The 17972-nt window shown below is 44.6% G+C and overlaps 1 protein-coding gene across 10 annotated transcripts in view; it reads right to left on the bottom strand.

Moving 5' to 3' along the window:
- ATP2B1 (ATPase plasma membrane Ca2+ transporting 1) overlaps window positions 1-11873 on the bottom strand; it is a 60367-nt gene extending 48494 nt beyond the window's left edge. For 6 of the 10 annotated variants that reach the window (XM_014248913.2, XM_014248910.2, XM_014248914.2 and 3 more), the window contains exon 1: window positions 11394-11524. The gene's annotated coding sequence lies outside the window, so the exon portion shown is untranslated. Of the gene's footprint in view, window positions 1-10558; window positions 10737-11393; window positions 11525-11717 lie in introns of those variants that run through there. The other 4 variants (XM_088055914.1, XM_014248911.2, XM_014248912.2 and 1 more) reach the window with 4 other exon arrangements.
- Between the last annotated feature and the right edge of the window lie 6099 nt (window positions 11874-17972).

Here is a 17972-nt window from a genome sequence, read left to right as displayed (position 1 = left end):
AAGTATTTTAATGGATAGCCCCATCCAATTGTTGATACACAAAAACAGATCAGACTACAATTACAAAGGTATATACAACACCAGTGTTTACCATTATAGCAGGAGATAGCATCTGAGACACCTGATTAGCTTTCAGCAGCTATTTGTTGACCCATTTTTCATGAAAATCCCTCTTCTATTAATTAAACTCGTCTTAACTCAGAATTACACACAGGCATATTTGTAAGAGGTGCTACTCAGCTATTTAAGCTCATGAAAGCTACTTTTGCAGAGCCAGCAGAGGGAGTACAGACATCATTTTACTTATCAGCTGTGAAAAAGATACCTTGTAAGAAAGCACTAAAAGAGCTGTGCCTGCAAATCTAATGCACTTGGTTTAAAGCATGCCAAGAACTTCCTCAGTCTTTCATAGACGTGTATGTCAATGGGCAGTAGAGTTGGTGTTTTGTTTCTGATCCTCAACCAGCTGTCAAATCTTAAAAGTCAAATAAGTCAAATTTTCACATCAAAAAGTCAAAAAGTCCCTCCTGACAAATGGGAGGAGCAACTCTAACAAGTAACATAAGGTCTGATGCTTCATGTGCATAAAAAAAGGGAAACAAACAAACAAACAAAAACTCAACAACTAAAACCATCATATAGCTGCAATTCAAGTTTTTATTCCTATGGATTCTGCTGTTTCTGAGAAACCCTTTTGGTTGTCCATTTCTTAGGAAACAACTTCACCTGGAAGACGAGCTGAAAAACTCTAAGTTCAAGACAACCTCCAGCAAAGGAGCCAGGAAGGCACATAGCAGTGCTGGACTAGAAGGTAACAAACAGTAAACCTTTCTGCTGATATTCACAGAGGTGCACACCTCCTGGCAAATCTGGTTTTACACAGCCTCTGAGGCAAGAGCTCTGCTGCTTTATTTAGCATTTCCATTGATCAGCCTGCTTTGGAGTTGACAATTATGACTGAACGGTGTTGACACAGTGGCGGCTGTGGAAACAGTTTTGGAAAGAGAAACAGGCTTTGAGCAGACAGATTGATAGCTTGTTGCCATCTCATGGAGGTGAACCCAAAACTCAAGCCCAACAGGAGACAACTTGCCTTCCTGGCAAAACCTCCACAAACAGACACATTTTTCAGTCTACAAAATTGACTGGATTTTATTTCCTTGAATAAAGTCCGCACTCTTAACTTGTTAGTATGAGGCTAGGCTCATATAAAATTCTTTCCAATCTTAAGCATTTATCAAATAATTTTTTGGGTGGCTATTTCTAAGTGTCACTATTTAGCAGTCTGTATACTGTCATGCAAATGCAATAAATGCCTTTGTCTCAAAGTTTTCTCTTGAAGAACAGCAAAACACTCCTCCTCCCAAAGAAAAGATAAATTTCCATCATCTTAAACCTCGCATGAACTTTAAAAAGCTTTGACAGCTTAAATCATTAGATTTTGATTACTACCTACCGAAGAAAAATGTGCCTGTAGCTACATAATTTAGCCTTCACTTGTTTCAGGTTTTAAAAATAGAAGAACAACCCTTCAGCAAATTAGATGGCTGTTTCTTCTCCCCATCTACAAGAAAGTGGTGTTCACTTCTCAGCTTCATTCTCATGTGGCAGATTCACGAAATTAGTAAGTCAGAGTGGGCTGAACTGGTTCCCATCTTAGAGAGCTTACATGATATTTTACAGATGACTAAAAAGTTTTACCCCTATGATGCAACAAAGCCACCTCACAGTTTTGGTGTTGAAATTCAGAGTTCCCACAGGTTTCTCCATTTGTGTGCTGTGCCTGGGCGGCTCCCAGGGCTCCAGCTAGGCTTCTCAATAAATTCTATGCAGAGCAACCACAGTGAGGAAAGCCACGCTTCTTCCATCACAAGCATGGTGATGATCAGCTATCAGGATGCATACCAACCACTCTGATCCATCCCAAGTTACACTCTGATCATTCTCCAAGTTATTGCAGTCTCTTGTGACAACACTGAAGTTCCTGCAGGTACACAAAAAGCTCATACAGACAGTAAAAATGTTTTTTATTCAGGCAGAATGGTAATCTAACCAGACTCACCACAGAGATAATCCAATGCCAGTGCCAACTCAAAACACGGCACAGAACTACGCTGAACCTGCTAGAGTGAAGCAAATATGAAACCATACTCGCAGGAAATACACTACAAAATCATCCAGCAACTGGAGCCTTGCTAAGCTCCCAGCTAACTAACTACGTTTATAACACTTTACATTTGAGAGTCTGACATTAGGCTTCTAATCAGCAAGTTAAGGCACATGATCCATTTATATAAAGTAGGGTGTGGGAGAAAGGGCTGAAAAGCCCCTTGAAACATGAGCATCCTCCCTCTTGGTGAAGTTTCTACAGCAAATTCCACGGAATTTTATACTTTAGAATTACTACAGCTGCCTTTAAGGATCTACAGAGGCTTCTTATCTCAGTTTTTAACCTGAAACCCTTCAATTTAGTACACAGCCGAACAACTACTGACTTTAGCATTAATCACGCCAGATGATTTAGTACTTCAACAATTCGTAATACACAGCATGCAGCAGATGCAAGAGCTTTTTTAAAAAGTCAGTGTTGAAATCGTATTCTTCCCCATCACCTGTTTTTCACCACCTGAAAGGTCTGTCTCACACCTGTGCGCATTTCATGGGTTAAAAATTTACATTCCTTCCATCATATGCAAGATTCACCTGACCAAATGGGAGCACCTACCTCTAAGGTAGCCACTTCAGGTGTTTTTTGTAAATGGGCAATGGATAAATTAAATATATATATATCTAAATATTAAATTTAGCCACCTAGGGCATGATCTAAAATAGTCACACGAATCTCAGATGCGTTTGTGTCGCTTCAGCAACAGAGGCGGCCCAGAGTGACTAGTTTCAGTTTTTTAAGATGCTTATGTAAGTGGCCAGGATTGCTCTGCCAAAGTTAAGCACAGTCTGCTGGGCTGAACTCGCATATCAAGCAGCTGCACTACCATGTCAGAGCAAGAGGAAGGATGTGGCTTCACAGTTAGTTTAGGAATACCCAAGCCTGTGCTACTGCCAGAAGTACAGCCCTGTGCCAACACCACCGCTCACCTGACCTCAAGGTCAGGGGACAGCCCTAGATGAGAACGGGTGACATGGAAGACAGCAGCAGCACCAGCGGTTCCTCCTGAAGGTCACACAGTGACAGGGACTGCCCCTTCCAGCCAGCACGGGCCTCACCAGCTCAAGTCAATCATGGAAGCTCTTCTCCACACCCTCATCAAGCTCATCCTGGGAAAAAGACAAGCCTAGTTGCACCTGCCCTGCAAGGCCCCACTACAGACCATCTCCATAACCCTCTTTAGCCTTCCCCTTCCCAGGCTGAGCAAAGCCACCTCACTCTATTTCTTCCCACACACCGTAGGACAGCCTCTCATCCAGTGTTGGGAGAGGTGCAAAACAAGGCACCATTTTTGGATGTGGCCTCACAAGCACAACTAAAGGCAAAACCCACTGGTCACACTCTTGTACTGCAGGGTGGCCAAGACCTTTCCCGCAGGCATCCTCCTCCCCACGGCAGGGTACAGGTGCCAGCCAGCCTCAGCTCTCCTGCTCACCCCCACTCCTGGAATCTAGGACATGCAGTAGCCCTACAACCACATCACCATTTTCAGCTACTGCCAACTGTGACAGTGAAGAGGAAAGCCTGTCAGAAGTGTTTTTACTTGGTCAGCTCAGTAATGCTCAGGAGGGGCCTTTGGCAGCTCCCCATCAGGAGTTTGAAATCGACCTGTTTTACAATGGCTGCCTCAAAGTAATGTGCATTAACTTTATCCAGTTCAAAGCATTTTGCCCAGGTTTATATATACAACCTTATTCTCCATATTAATTTCTGTAGCCTTAGATTTGACTATCAATAGAAGGCAAATATAAAGCTTTGAGCCTATGCAAATTCAGTGTTGCAGTTTTGGAATAAGAGATTCATCTATCAAGAGTGTTAAAACTATCCCCCCAGAAAATATGAAGTACTCCGCTCAAGCATACATCCCTTGTATTTTTCCATCTGGTAAATCAATTTCCTGTGTTAGAAGGTAGCACATCACAGTTTTAGGGTATCGGACTTCTCACAAGGCAACTTTTCTAAACCATTTTGCTAATATGGTTTGAGGAGCTGCTGTCCAGCTCCCGGCAACACCAGGAGCAACAAGAAAAAAAGAAAGCCATATACAAATTACTCACTCACAAGCAAGACATGTACCACTTCTTTATATGCTGGTATCTAATTTTGGATGTGCGTGTTTGTACCAAAGTGCTTTTGAAAGGTTCTTATAACCTGGTATGCAATGCAGAGTGCGTGACTCTATACGAAGGATAACTCCACTTTAAGTGCCTCCACTACCAGTAAACAGCACACATACACACAAATCCAGAAAAAGAGACCCTGCTTTTCTTAAATCCCAGAGAATTTATTCCCTTTTTTCCCAAATCTCTTTCAACTCGCTTTAGAAATACAGCTCTAGTTTAAGAAAAGATCCTATTATCAAAATGCATCTGAAAGCAGACTCTGTGAAGATGGCAAGATGTTTCACTATGCAAACCAAGCTCATTGCAGAATAAGAAAAATCACTGTCAATGTTAACTACATGGATTTCAGAGCAGAAGTAGATGAACACAAACTGAAATTATTTGTGTTCTTAATAAAGCAGAAGTAAAGCAGTTGTTCTAGCAGTGGTAAAGTACCTTCCCTACTCTCTCCAGCTGTCAGTCTCAACTATGCATATTTGAAAGCCATCTGGCACAGACCCTGACAGCCAGTTTAAATCATTTCATGTTTCATACAACCTCAGCTAAGTGAGGCTGGTAGACACTGCTCTAATTTAAGTATTGATTTGCACTATGCTCCATAGGCTTCATGAGGTTCTGCATCAGCTTCATTCCCAAGTGAAGAAAAATTGGCAGCTCCAAGCAATGTAAAGCAATTTGAAGTGCAATATCAACACTGATAGCAGCAGTACCTAGATGGAAGTGAAAAAACTCCTGTTCAATATGCATATTAAGATCCTGATCTACTAGATCTAACTAACCAGAAGATATTAAAAAATACTGCCCTTTCTGAAACAGTTTAAGGGCTAAGCATACCTGTCCCCTTTTCTACCCATTTATTGTTACTATCTACTCAGTCTTCTCTATGTAAAAACACCAGAAAGCAAGTCTGGATGCTCAACACAACAAGCACAATTTTCTTTTCCTCCACTGGAGTATTAGAAACCACCTAGACATATAGTTCTTGTGTTTTAACACAAACATACTTTTATGGAACACCATTAGTTGAAAACTGGCACTCAAACTACTCTCCCCTCTACTGTCAAAGCAATAACTTCAAGTTCTCCCATGTGAAAAGGTTAATACTCTCCAGGGAATGGTTTCATGTGACTGCTGCACAAGGAGGAACATTCCCAACTACCAATCCAAAAGATTCATGTTGCTTTCCTCATGTGAGCCTCACTTCTCACCTTGAAGAGACCAGTTTGTGCACAAACCATCTAGTGGTGCACTAAGTAGACTCAAAGTGGTAGACATGGCACAAAGGAGGGGGAAATTATTTCAGTTAGCCTAAGATGGAAATTAAAGTAGCCATGAGGTCACCTCAGCCAGCCCATGAAACTTTGCACTCACAGTGACAAACCAAATAAGCAATTACAAATGATGCTCTCTCTGTCCTCAGTATCTTGGATTATGCTGATCAACCAGTAGCTTCAGAGGGACATCATAAAAGGCTGATAAAACTTCGGAATATTGAAAAATCTTCAAACGTATTAACAGAAGTGACTAACCAATCTTTTGATGGGGACTTGAAAGACTCCTGTCTCTTGAAACACCTACCATACAAAACCAAATGTTTCCCAAGCTTTTGGAGAGTCACAGTGACCACCTTGAACTTTTTAGGACCCTCTTCAAATATTCTTTTAAAAAAGTGTGCTGTGGCTACAAGACTTCTTTATTGCTAGTGGCCTAAGCACAAAAAAAATTATGCAATTTCTACATAAGGGTACATCTGTAACACTGCAGTGAAGAGTACTTGATTTTTCCTTCACTGGTGTATTAATGTAAAGATGATTAAGTTCATCTTTAATACAAAATCTTAAAATTAATATAAAAGTTTTAATGAAGACATAAACAGAAAAAGAGCATGCCACTATAACCCTTGGGGCATATCCCAGAAGTGAGATAGTTGCTTAAAGCTGAGTGGGCTGAATCATCTTTCCTGCCTTGAGTTGGGGTTTGTTGCTATCAACTATGCAGAGCATGGTACATCCTGGGCCTCCTCTGCCCAGACACTGTACACCAAGGGGTGAGAAACCAATAGTGTTGTTTTCCCTGCTGCTACCTTATCTTTCTGTGAATATAAGGGCACAAGTAAGGGTAGCAGATTACAAGTGATAGGCTCCCAGAAGTGTGTTTTAAGAACATGGTGTTTCCTGTGGTCACTGGGAATTAAGGCAACATCCAGCTCATACACAATACCAAAAAAATGAGACATGTAAACCACTGAAGTCCACTGTAAATAGGAGGCCATGCAGAAACTTACCTAACTGTTCTACAAAGCAGCATCAGATTATAAGCAGCAAGAAGCCAGGGCTACCCCTAGTGCTAAGACTGGTCATGCTGTAAGTGGCAGAACCAAAGTTTATCAAATGTTATCCTCAAAGTGCATCTGTGCACTCTTTAACTGCACAGTACAGTTGCAAACACCAGTAAGGAGGAATATATTCTCTTTCTCAGTCCATTCCCCTTCAAAGGCAAAGATGTTATTTGTCTACTTTGCAATAGCAATTACATATTATCTCTTACTGGACAAAAAAGTAAGTTATATTTATTTTCAGAGCTATTTCTGATTTCTTCTTTAAATGCCTCCTACATTTTTGTTAGATTTCTTCTCCCACAATACCTCTGAAAAACCAATGGAGAAAGCCTCGTACCTACTTTGCAATTCACCAAAATTAAACTAATAACACCTCCTGCTGTCATCTGTCAGTTAGAGTAAGATTTATAAGTGGCAGCAGAAATAATTTTCATAACGTTTACTGGAATATCAATAGCTTGAACAGACAGATCCTTCAAAGATACTGCTCAAATCAAATGGAATCTGTCATGGAAACTAGAAATTCATTTTAATTAACTGTATTTGAAAGCCTGATAATTTAAAAATAAAAGACAAAATGGACAATACCATGTGTTTGTGCAGAAATTACATTCTGTGTGAGAAGGTGCAACTATTACAAGATGGGTTAGTCTAATATTTTGCCTGTTGATTTCACTGTACGTGTCACCTCCTGGAAATCCTCCTTCTATACTGCTCGTTATCATTGCTTACATCTTCTGTGTAAAACTGCTGAACATATTTTTATTTTTTACATGTGCTAACAGATGTTTGGAGGGCTTCATGAACAAAAAATTACTCTTTTATCACTCTGTTCAATTAATGAACATGTTCTTTTCAGCTAATTGAAACCTAAGTTAGGAGAACACCAACATTAGGTATGGAAAAGTGAAGGAGTCCAATCTTTATAAAGGCACGTTATTCTGAATTAAATTGTAAATCTTAATGCTTGTGAGAAATACCCATCCTCTACATAAGGCATCAGAGGTTCACTTCTTTTTCAAACCAGCAACAGTATCACCTCATCTCTCCTGCCTCCCTTGTTCTTCGATCTGTTAAACTTTGCAAGATGAAATAAAAATGTCTTCAGAGAAAATTTAACAGGTTTGAATAAAAAAAGCAAAAAAAAACCCTGCCTGAGACCATTGCACACACTCTAGAAGCCAGTAGGCAGAGCTAATCCTAGCTTTTTAGACACAGTTCTGTAACTCCTAGATTTTATCTAGTTTTTAATTAAAATACTCTATAGAGAAAGATCCTTATCTCTTGAACTGCAACTTTTAACAAGTCTTATTATTATTATTTCTTATTTTAAGACAAGTAGAGAATACTAGAGAATACAAATTTAATACTATTACTGCAATTGTATTGATCCTTTTGTAATAAAGTAAGCATGCATTTCTATAACAGAGATCTCTTATAAATTCCAGCAGTCTTCCTTATTTCTTAAAAGATATTTACTTTTAAATGTCCAGGACTAATCATAGCTGCTCATTATACTGCATTAAATTTTGCTGACTGAAACCTGACTTCACCTTTAAATCAGATGCAAATTATTTTTTGCACTAGTATTATTTTCTCTCTAAAAATGGAAGAGAACATATATAAAAATAAAGAGTTCAAACACTGAAAGGCATTACTGAGGTCACATTTCAGTGGTAAAGAATGCCATTAATATTTAGTCTACCTTAATGGAAGAAATTCGAGTTAGAAGATACTTTAGGTTATCTTGTCCACCCTCATGTCAAGGGAGAGTTGCTTGCTATGGCATGTTATTGATTGTTTTGCCAGATCCATTTTGAACTTGTCACTTAACAGTAAATTCCCAGCTCTAAAATCTTAAATGCTGGTGAAGTTAATTCTTCCAAAGCATCTGTTTTTGAGGTGGCATTAGCAGATCCAGCCTATGTTTCCTCCTTCTTTGTATCATCTCATGATAACCTCCCATTTATCACATTATTCTTTCCAAATCAACTCAAACAGTTAAAAACAAAAATAACAGTAGTAATTCCTGGACCTTTGTGCCTTTGCTACAGGACACTTTTAAGCCTCTCAATTTTCTTTGAAGCCTTCTACAACACAGTTTAGAGATTCTAAATTTTAACAGCTGACAGAAGCTCTCTATATCGTGGTCCACAAAATAATGACTTTCTAAACGAGAATCTACCTTTAGAGTACAGTGGATTTTAATTTGCAGGATTACCCCCAGATTATTAAATGGAAATGTATTAAACGAATGGGGATCCTTTCCTTGCACCGTTATCTATCTGTACATAAGGCAACTTTCTGTCAGAAACTGATACACAGTTTATTCAATGCTAGTGTGACAGAAGTCTTGTTTTCTGCTTTAAATTCCCAAAAACATTTGCTTAACATGCAAAAGTAGCAGTACGTGTGCTGACAAATAGTACATCCAAAATTCCCTTTAAAATTAGTTTTGACTTGTATCATTTCAAGGATCCACATGGCTTTCCATGTGTTTTTCTTTGAGTGCATAAAAGGAATAATGTTGCAATTTAGCACTGACATAGGAACATTGATTGGGAAAACCTTCAAGTATCTGTACGCAACACAGGATTCACGTTTCCTTCAGCTAACTCAGCCTAGTTACCATAATCATCAGTAGGAGCAGCAGTAAACCGAACCACACAACGATGCTCTTCCAGACCAAAAATTTCACATTGAAGTGCGTGAGTTTTTTTCCTCACTGAATTCAATGACCACTTTTTCCACTGACACCAAGAGTTTCCATTCATTATGCCATAAGTATTAAAGTCCTAGTACACTGGAAGCTATTCCTGCCAGAAGAGCCAATAGTTTAAAGATACACAAGTTTACTTCTATTGGAATTCACAATTTGTGATGCTTGGAAGAAATCCTTGAAAACGCCAACAACAAACAGCTGAAAAGAAATGGCCCTGGCTATAGCTACAGCTTCCACCTTCTGAACACACAGTATCATGAACCAAGGAATTGGCAAGGTGTCTAACTAACACCTGTCCAAGCACTTAAACACATTATTTTAACCCAAATTAATTAGGACCAAGGTATATTTTAAAGATGCAACAGCTTTTCTACAGGCGGTGGTTTTCCAAGGGCACACTCACTTCATTCCCCAGGAAGTCAAGATTGCCAGCCACTAATGATGGAAGATATTTCACAAGTACAGTGGGCTTGGAAATTGACTTCTAAGGGACATGATTTGAATAGTCACATAGCCAGTCACCTCTCAAGCACTGTGAGGAGATACCTGCAAACATTCTCTGAATGATGGTTTCACACACAGCATAAGGTACTCTCACCAGCTCCTTCTGAAAAGACCTTGAGACCTTCACCAACTGAAGTAACAAAATTACGAACGCCATATATAACAGGTATTTAAGGATTTCCGTAATGTAGATCATAAAATTACAAGAAAAAAAGCCCCGGAAATTTTGTTACTGTTAGTGTGTCTCGTCACCAGCCGCTACAGTTTAAAGAGTCAACCGTAAAAAAGATTTTTGTGGAATATGGATCATGCACTGCACTAAATAAACGCCTATTACAGCTGAACTAATACACTGCCCCTCAGGCTGCGAACCCTGAGACAGACTCAACCACAGCCCTCCTTTCCTAAACGCTTCCCCCAGCTCAGGCTGAGCCCCTTCCTGCCCCTGGTGAGCACCACTCGCACGGGCGCTCTGACGGAAACGCTCCCGGGGACCACAGACCGCTTCTCATGAGATCTTCCTCTCGAAATCGTATGTCCTTCCGATTTCAGCCTTTATGGACTGACCGAGGGGCTCGGCAGGAAGCCAGGGCAGACGGCGGAGCGAACACCCACCCCACTCCGCCCCACTGCGAGCGCTGCCTCCCGCGCTCGGCAGCGGCCAGCCATCCCCGGCGGAGGCTCCAACCCGCTCCCAAACTCACGTGGTGCGACAGCCAAAGGTTACACGCACCGCCGGGACGAGGATGACACCGCCGTTAGAGGCGCTTCCCACCGCGGAGCGGCCCCGCGGGGACGGGCTCACCCGCGGTGAAACGCCCGCGAGGGCTTCCCTCTGCCGGCACCCGAAGCGGTGCCGCATCCCTTCCTCGTCCGCGCCGCTCGATGAGCAGCCCTGCCAGGCATCGATAAATCAAACCAGCCCGTCTACTCCGACGGAAAGCTGCGTACGACTCAGCCGCGGCCAAAAACACCGCCCTGGGGGCGCGGCGGGCGGGCGAGGGAGGTAGGGAGGCGGCGGGGGAGGCTGCGCGGGTGCCGGGCTCCCAGCCCCCGCGGGGCGGCGAAGTGCCCGTGATGTCGGTGTCGTGCTGCCGCAGCGGGCTAATCCCGGCTACTTAACCCGGCGGGCGGCGGGGGCTGAGCACCACCTTAATCCACGGCGTGTGCGCGCCCGCCCGCCGGGAGCTTGCAGGGCCGTGGCGTGCCGGCCGTGTCCGGCTGCGGGGTCCCCGACGGTGTGACGGTGCGCTCCCGCGGCGGCTCAGCCCCGCATCTGCTGCCCTCAAGGTCACGCCGTGCCCCGGCTGCACGGTGTCGGCCAGGTGCACGCTCCGGTTACCTGCGAGGAGAGCCGGCGACAGCCCGGGACCGCGGCACCCAGCCCCTCCAGCCGCGCCGCCCCCCCGAGCGAGCCCGGCCACGGCTCGCAGCCCCGCGGCGGGAGCGGAGCAACGCTGCACCTGCCGCCACGCTGTCGCCCGCCCCGGTCGGCCGGCCGGGAGGAGAGCCGCCCCCAGCCGCCGCCGCCGCGCTTACCTCTGCGCCGTGGGGCCGACACAGCCGCCAGCCGGGGGCCAGGACGAGGCGCCCGTGAACCTGACGCCGCCCGCTCGTTCGCTCGCCGAGCGCACAAGGTCCCCGCGCTCCCCGCCCTGCCCACGACCGGCCGGCCCCGCCGCGCCGCCCCCGCCCTGCGGCCGCGCGAGGAGGGCGGGAGAGGGGGCGGGGGGGTGAAGCGGCGACCGAATTGGGGAGGGAAGGAGGGAGGGGGCACCGGCGCGGGGAGAGCCGGGGGAGGAGAAGGAGGGAGGGAGGGAGGGAGGGGGGCGCGGACGGCCCGCCCCGCCCCCGTCGCCTCACCGGCAGGAATCAGCGATTCGCCCTCCTCGCGGGCGCTCCCACCGTCGCCGCCGCCGCTTCCCAGGGCCCGCCCGCCTCCTTCCCCCCGCACGCACCGGGCAGCCCCAAGCGCGCCGCCGAGCCCCTGCGCCGCAGAGGAGCCGCTACAGGGGGCGGGGGCCCCCCGGCAGGGCAGGGGGGGGCGGGGCGGAGCGCAGCGATCCGCCCGCCTCCCGCCTCCGCCCGCCCCCCGCGCCCACTCCCTTGCCCGCGCCCCCCGCCCCCTCCTCTCTCGGCGCCGCGGCCGCCGGGCCCCGCCGCCTCTCTCGCCGCCTGCGGAGTGCGAGCCACGTGACGGGGCCCCTGGCTCGGCCGAGGAAGGGGGGGTCTCGACGTGCGGAGTCCTCAATGGGGGAGGTGGAGGCGGAGCCCCGGTAGGCACGGCGCCCTCGGAGGCGGAGCCCCGCGCCGCTGCCCGCCCGCCGCCGCTGCCGCCACTGGCGGGCGGGAGGCTGACGCGCTTGTTTCCATGACGTCGGCGGGCGGGGCCGCGGCGTTTGATGGAGCCCGGCGGGCTTCGGGGGTCGGTGACTTTGCCACGAGCGGCTCCGGCGGGGCGGGGCGCGGGCGGGGCGAGGCGGGGTGTCGCGTCGCGTCCCTTCGCCCGTGGGTCGGGCGCCGCCGCCAGCGGGGCCGCGGGCCGCCTCGAAGGGGCGGGGATCCCCCGGCGGCGGGAGAGGCCGCGGCCCCACGAGGGAGGGGCGGCCACCGTCCGGACCGGGGCGCGTCGATTGGCCCCGGTGGGCGGGGGCCGTGCGTGGTGCCGGTGCCGTCGGGGAAGGCGCCCTGAGGGACCGCCGGGCACCCGGGGCGCGGTCCTCGCCCGCCCCAGGGGGCTCGGGGGCGCCGTGCAGAGAGCCGTGCCAGCCGGGGCCGGGGCGGTGTCGCCGCACGGCCTCCCCCTCTGCGGAGCAGCCTGTGGGAGCCGCGTTGGCGGCTGCTGAGCCGCGGGCGCGGGGAGCACGGCGGAGCCTGGGCGAGGCTCCGTTGTGTTTGCCGGGGTGCGCTGCGGCAGGAGGTCCCTGTTGCGTGGGGCCGCTGGCGGGTCCGGAGCGGCAGGAACCAGCGTGTCGTCCGCTGCCGACGGTGGGGTCCAGCCTCCCGTCAGGCGTGCCCGCCTCTCGGGGAACCCTAGCAGCTCCCTCAGGAAAACGGGGAAGGTGTAGGGGACGCAGGTGTTCAGCGCTTCCCAGTCTCCAGCCGAAGGCTCTTCGATTGGAGAAAGAAAAACAAATGGGGTTATCAACGTTTGAGCCCGAGTGAGTTGTTCAGGGAGACGTTGGAAGTGAATAGCAGGACTGGGAATTAAACTGGAAATGAAAACCCTGACTTCAGTTCTCTTCCAATGCAGTAGATCTCCCACTGCCCCCTCCCCCCTATGAAAAATACCCATCCATAAACTATGACATTTTATAACCGATTTGTGTGGGGTATTGAGCTGTGTTTTGACATCCTCCACACTCCTCTGTTGGACATCTCGCTCGAGTGACTGGCCAGCTGCATCCCAAGCTGTCAGGTTCTTTGAGCCTGCCATAAATACCCTGCTTCACCTTCGTTATCATTCAAATCCCAGTGCTGCAAAGGAAATGAATGGAGAAGCTTATGCAGCTCTATAGTCGCAGACCCGAGATGATGCAGAGCCTAGAGGGTTAAAGCAACAGAATGAAGTCAGCACAAAGCAGCCCACAAGGACTGGCAAATAAATAAATCATCCTAACTACGCTATTATTATGGCTTGCCTGAGGTTCATTGTCTCTTTCTTTTTTACCTGGATGTCTGTTACATTTTTCTCCTTGTTCAAGAGAAGCAATCAAAGAGATGTGAGCAGTAAATGGCTCCTGCCCATTTTGAATGTCGCTAAAAATACTACCTTACCTCTCCATATCTAGAGGTCAATTGGAAAATCAAAATTATGAGGTAAGCGATCCTACAGACTGTTCTGTTGGGGAGATTTCTTGCATTTCTTCCCAGAAGGAGAATATAAAACTATCTGAACATACATAAAACAAATTCTCTTGCATTCTGTTTGCAGTTCAGCATCCTTCTCTGCACTTATGGCTGTAGCTCAGTGAGGCTTCCTTCCCTAGGCACTTGGAAATTACATTTCTCAATACAGCTTTATAAGACTGGCAGATGTGTTCTGCACAGTTCTGTCATATCTCCTAGCTCTCGGGCAGATAAAATTAGCTTTGGTACAGCTAAGAAGGAGATGATGTGTTTAAAGCACTGCAGTTTGGGTGCATGTCTGTACCTGCTTCCATTTGTCTTGAGGGAAGGTAGGTAGGTTGTGCTTCAGTTCTTTTTCTGTGAAATAGGAATAATGTCCTATTTTCTTCACAGAAAAGAAGCAAAGGTGGGAGGGGTACATATCATCATTATCTTTTACGGTAGAATTCTCTAAGTGGATACATTTCTCAAGGCACACAATAGTCACTTAAAGTTCCTCTTGCACTGATATACAGGCATAGCATAAAAACATGCAACACATTGACTGAAAATATGGAGAAATTTCTTATATTGCCACAAAATCTTCTCTGTGAGGATTAAAAATTTTCCAAATTAATCCTCAGTATCCAACATGCTTCATGATTTTTTAATTTTTTTTCTTTTGTGAGAAAGAGGTGCTCATGCTGTTTCTGAAGATTAGGACATATAACTGACTAACAGAAAACATTCCCTGTAATGTTGATCACCAATGGTATAAAGCAAGCAATACCAAGATGCAGAAAGGAATGTTTTTGGGTATCTTTCATTTAACTTTTAGGGAAACTGTGCCGTTCCAGGAAAATTCAGAGTAGTTTGCAGACCATTTGGAAAGGCCAGATTTGACAAGTCAGTGCCAGTACTTTGGCTCATGAAGAGCTGGACATTACGACATGCTATTGACACAAGTATCACACATTTTAATACACAGAGAAAATGTGTCACAGCAAATTTAAGTGGATTGCCTGTATCTAATCTACTTACTACTTTTAACATACGAGTAAGAATTAGAGTATTTGGATCATTATAATATTTGGTCAAAAATTGTTAAAGTGACCGAGATCTGAGTGCCCACCTCACCATCCTGTATCAACAAGGGGACTTTTGGCAAAATCTCGTGATGGGCTTGATCTGAGAGGAGATAAAACAGGCTTTTCATAGTTTGTGTATAGATCTTAACTTTCTTGAAACTGTTTTATTGACTGTTCTGCTGATGCTGATCCTGTTCAAATTCAGTCAGTTTATTAAATTGGATGGAAGTGGAGAGCACAGACAAAGATGAGAAGTTAGGGGAATATTTGTATATGAGCAATGAGACATGAGTGTCTAAATCTTCCACGGGTTTTGCAGAACCAAATTTTTCTGTACTAGGTACACATGTCCCAGTTGTCTTTCTCTGTTCAGTACTACTGTTTGACCAATCTCTTCAGTCCACCATGGAGAAGATTCCTGTTTTCCATGCTCCTGGCGAATGCCCTGAGCTTGTTCCTGACAGGCCCCGCAGGCTGCAACTCGTGATTGTTCCAGGATCCTGCACTCTAACAGATCAATCTGTTGCCTCAAACACTAAATAGCCACCTAGATAGGCAAACAATAGACCGCTCACTCATCTGCTAGATGGCACAATGACCAAATTGCTCTATCATTCACCCATGCAGCCTAGCAATGACCTTGTGTAACAGAACAGTACCACCATTTCATCCTGAAATCCTCCACCCCACCCTTACGAAAGAAGCCTATCTGTAAACATTTGCATTTTTATCAGCTCAAAATTCTTTCTCTTAACTGTTGGGAACTCAGGATTTGTGCATAATGTGCTTCCCCTCGAGAATGCATATGATCATTTCAAATAGTTTATTTTATTTTCTCTATTCAATTTCCCTCTCAAAAATTTTGGATAATTTTGTTTTCAGTTTTTTTCTTTTGCACTTAGTTCTATGTTTTACTGTGATACTGCAGGATCAGAGGGTGAAAGATTAAAAGAATAAACAAAGAAATGTGAGGAGTAACAGTTATTGCACAAATCAGTTTTCATGTGTATGAAATATAGCAGAAAAAGATACACTGGACTTAAAATATTAACTGTTTCTTATTTATGTGTTCTTTTCAAGCACCTTTGCAGCTCAGCAACATTACAGTCCCAAAGCAAATGAAAGTGTGGAAAGGTATTTCCCGAACACAGGCACGACGTCTATATGCAAATTAAAACAAACAAACTAACTAACTAACAAAAAACCAAGCATAAATCCTGGAACTGATGGAGAATTCCACCAGTTAAAGGAATTCGAGCAGGCATGAGAGAGAAGGGAAAAATAGAGCAGGGTGGGATAGCAGTAATTTACACAATTATAAAGAGCAGGAGAAACAAACAAACAAACAAACAAAAAAACCCCAAAACATTGGTGAAGTGTTTCATGATAAAACATAAATCGTTAGAATGAAGCATGGATGATGATCACATAGTATGACCATGGCTGCCTCTTAGAAAGTGAGAAACCACTGGTGAATAGATGTATGCTATCACTCACTAAATAGCTACTAAGAATGCATCCAGTGCATTTGTACTTTCACACAGTGAATGTGTATTTTCCCAGTTTGGAGTCGATACTTTCTCCCCCATGGCAAATTCATTCTTGAAGTCCTAAAGGATGGCCAAAATTTCAAGCAAGGCTATCCTGGAAGCAGTTTTGGCCAGTCGACCAGAAGAGTTTGTAAAAAATAAGCTACTGTTTCAATTTCCCAGGAACTGCTTTTAGACATCAGTTCACAGTGCCTGTCCTTGGTATGGACACACATTGATCCTGCAGATCACCTATCACCAGAAGACTCAAAATGTTAGGAGAGTCCATTATACTTACCAAACTACAAAAGTCCCTTTGGGGGTCAGTGGTATGTACAGTTCTGGATTGAAATAAAAATGTTTGTCCATTAGGTTGATGATGCTGTGGGTGCTTTTAGATACTATGCTTTTTAGGGCTTCTCACTCATCTGATGAAGTTGTGGCCTTATCTTTTGAGAGCCTCCTTTCAGCTGATGTTGTTTTGTGAGGCTTCATTGATTTCACTCCTTTTTGTGATCTATTCCAGTTCATGCTGACTGAATATCTTGTTTGTAAATTGTAATGTTGTGTTCCTCTCCTCTGTGACCAAGTGACAAGGGACTTATTTATTTTTCCTCCTCCACCCAAGATAAGAAGCAAAAGGAGTAACCAAGCTATCTCTCTCTGATCAACATCACTGACCAGTCTGAGTCACACTCTTGACTCACCAAAATTTGTCTTATGAAGAATAAATGTAACTCCTGCTTGATCTCATCAGTGCTGGGTAATTTTCTTAAGGAAAAGAATAAATTGCCTCTTAGCAATGCTAGTTCAAAGTCCTTTGGATAAGAAAATAGATAATTCAGTTAAGTTTTAGGTTCCTTCAGCAAACATTAGCACTTCTTCCCCTTGGCAATTGTTCTAGATGAGTTTGAAGAATTTAAGAGTCATTAGAGGTAACAGTTCCCATTCTGCATTTATTTCAAGAAGGAGAAACAGAAAAGATGCACTGCTTTATTTCTGCTACCCTAGTCAATAATTAATCATTCAAATGATAAGTGATTACCAGAATATAGCCAAATAAATTATTTGTTTACTTTGTTGATCACATACAGCTCTAAATCATCTTGTCTAGTTTCAAGATACTAAGGAAATTAGCCCACCTACCTAAAATTGCTTTTGAAGAATATTACTAATGACCTACTTCATATGCATTTTTTAATAGTTTAAACCTCTGGGCTCAGCCTAGCAAGACTTATTCAGGAAGAATCTTTTTCAGATTACAAATATAAATCTGAAGATTATCAAGGTCAAAATTTGGCTCTCTATGAAAAGGTGTGGATATGAAATATCTAGTATCAAAGCTTCAAAACAAATCACTCTCCACAGTAGTGTAAATTACAGCAAAAGTATTTTTTTAAAAGTGTTTATATTTGTGTATATATAAAACCAGTGTTTAAATGAAAGACTATGGGCAGTCAGAAGAAGAAAGTCTTGCCTTGAGTTTTGTTTCTATTGTCAGGTAATAGAATCATATATATTAAGGTAAGTGGAAACAAACTTTTAAAAATCATTCAAAATGTTGCTTGTCAGTTCATAAAAATGAGAAAATTTGACTAAGTTCTTGTAACACAAACTACATTTCTATTATGTACTAGTATAAAAGATCAGTGGGATTTTCCTCTAAGTTCTCT

This window comes from Pseudopodoces humilis, chromosome 5 (assembly GCF_049639895.1).
Source record: "Pseudopodoces humilis isolate 2021_Gansu_Grassland_sample_001 chromosome 5, ASM4963989v1, whole genome shotgun sequence".
Taxonomy (NCBI): domain Eukaryota; kingdom Metazoa; phylum Chordata; class Aves; order Passeriformes; family Paridae; genus Pseudopodoces; species Pseudopodoces humilis.
Note: the sequence above shows the minus strand (reverse complement) of the source record. Positions and strands in the feature narration are given on the sequence as shown.